This window comes from Musa acuminata, unplaced genomic scaffold (assembly GCF_036884655.1).
Source record: "Musa acuminata AAA Group cultivar baxijiao unplaced genomic scaffold, Cavendish_Baxijiao_AAA HiC_scaffold_1126, whole genome shotgun sequence".
In the NCBI taxonomy this organism is placed as follows: domain Eukaryota; kingdom Viridiplantae; phylum Streptophyta; class Magnoliopsida; order Zingiberales; family Musaceae; genus Musa; species Musa acuminata.
In genome coordinates this window covers 57,501-60,000 of record NW_027021339.1, presented here as the reverse complement: position 1 = coordinate 60,000, position 2,500 = coordinate 57,501, and positions in this window count along the sequence as shown.

The window sequence follows — 2,500 nt, the reverse complement described above, 5'->3', positions numbered from 1 at the left end:
GGTTCCAGGGTGCTGAGATGGCTGACATTTTGCTCCGCTCAAGATGGTCACCGCGCAACGCAAAAACAGGCCAAAAACTGGCCAAAACGGGCCAAAACTGGCCATTTTTGGCTGCGCGAGCGAGCGGCGAGCGGCGGACAGCGAGCGAAGCGAGAGGCAGCACCGTCCCTGCTATACGAAAGCCCCATCCAGCCCTGTGCCACCCGGGGGGTTCCAGGGTGCTGAGATGGCTGACATTTTGCTCCGCTCACGACGGTCACCGCGCGACGCAAGAACAGGCCAAAAACTGGCCAAAACGGCCCAAAAACGGGCCAAAACTGGCCATTTTTGGCTGCGCGAGCGAGCGGCGAGCGGCGGACAACGAGCGAAGCGAGAGGCAGCACCATCCCTGCTATACGAAAGCCCCATCCAGCCCTGTGCCACCCGGGGGGTTCCAGGGTGCTGAGATGGCTGACATTTTGCTCCGCTCACGACGGTCACCGCGCGACGCAAGAACAGCCCAAAAACAGGCCAAAACGGCCCAAAAACGGGACAAAACTGGCCATTTTTGGCTGCGCGAGCGAGCGGCGAGCGGCGGACAGCGAGCTAAGCGAGAGGCAGCACCGTCCCTGCTATACGAAAGCCCCATCCAGCCCTGTGCCACCCGGGGGGTTCCAGGGTGCTGAGATGGCTGACATTTTGCTCCGCTCACGACGGTCACCGCGCGACGCAAGAACAGGCCAAAAACAGGCCAAAACGGCCCAAAAACGGGCCAAAACTGGCCATTTTTGGCTGCGTGAGCGAGCAGCGAGCGGCGGACAGCGAGCGAAGCGAGAGGCATCACCGTCCCTGCTATACGAAAGCCCCATCCAGCCCTGTGCCACCCGGGGGGTTCCAGGGTGCTGAGATGGCTGACATTTTGCTCCGCTCAAGATGGTCACCGCGCAACGCAAAAACAGGCCAAAAACTGGCCAAAACGGGCCAAAACTGGCCATTTTTGGCTGCGCGAGCGAGCGGCGAGCGGCGAACAGCGAGCGAAGCGAGAGGCAGCACCGTCCCTGCTATACGAAAGCCCCATCCAGCCCTGTGCCACCCGGGGGGTTCCAGGGTGCTGAGATGGCTGACATTTTGCTCCGCTCACGACGGTCACCGCGCGACGCAAGAACAGGCCAAAAACTGGCCAAAACGGCCCAAAAACGGGCCAAAACTGGCCATTTTTGGCTGCGCGAGCGAGCGGCGAGCGGCGGACAGCGAGCGAAGCGAGAGGCAGCACCGTCCCTGCTATACGAAAGCCCCATCCAGCCCTGTGCCACCCGGGGGGTTCCAGGGTGCTGAGATGGCTGACATTTTGCTCCGCTCACGACGGTCACCGCGCGACGCAAGAACAGCCCAAAAACAGGCCAAAACGGCCCAAAAACGGGACAAAACTGGCCATTTTTGGCTGCGCGAGCGAGCGGCGAGCGGCGGACAGCGAGCGAAGCGAGAGGCAGCACCGTCCCTGCTATACGAAAGCCCCATCCAGCCCTGTGCCACCCGGGGGGTTCCAGGGTGCTGAGATGGCTGACATTTTGCTCCGCTCACGACGGTCACCGCGCGACGCAAGAACAGCCCAAAAACAGGCCAAAACGGCCCAAAAACGGGCCAAAACTGGCCATTTTTGGCTGCGCGAGCGAGCAGCGAGCGGCGGACAGCGAGCGAAGCGAGAGGCATCACCGTCCCTGCTATACGAAAGCCCCATCCAGCCCTGTGCCACCCGGGGGGTTCCAGGGTGCTGAGATGGCTGACATTTTGCTCCGCTCAAGATGGTCACCGCGCAACGCAAAAACAGGCCAAAAACTGGCCAAAACGGGCCAAAACTGGCCATTTTTGGCTGCGCGAGCGAGCGGCGAGCGGCGAACAGCGAGCGAAGCGAGAGGCAGCACCGTCCCTGCTATACGAAAGCCCCATCCAGCCCTGTGCCACCCGGGGGGTTCCAGGGTGCTGAGATGGCTGACATTTTGCTCCGCTCACGACGGTCACCGCGCGACGCAAGAACAGGCCAAAAACTGGCCAAAACGGCCCAAAAACGGGCCAAAACTGGCCATTTTTGGCTGCGCGAGCGAGCGGCGAGCGGCGGACAGCGAGCGAAGCGAGAGGCAGCACCGTCCCTGCTATACGAAAGCCCCATCCAGCCCTGTGCCACCCGGGGGGTTCCAGGGTGCTGAGATGGCTGACATTTTGCTCCGCTCACGACGGTCACCGCGCGACGCAAGAACAGGCCAAAAACTGGCCAAAACGGCCCAAAAACGGGACAAAACTGGCCATTTTTGGCTGCGCGAGGGAGCGGCGAGCGGCGGACAGCGAGCGAAGCGAGAGGCAGCACCGTCCCTGCTATACGAAAGCCCCATCCAGCCCTGTGCCACCCGGGGGGTTCCAGGGTGCTGAGATGGCTGACATTTTGCTCCGCTCAAGACGGTCACCGCGCAACGCAAAAACAGGCCAAAAACTGGCCAAAACGGCCCAAAAACGGGCCAAAACTGGC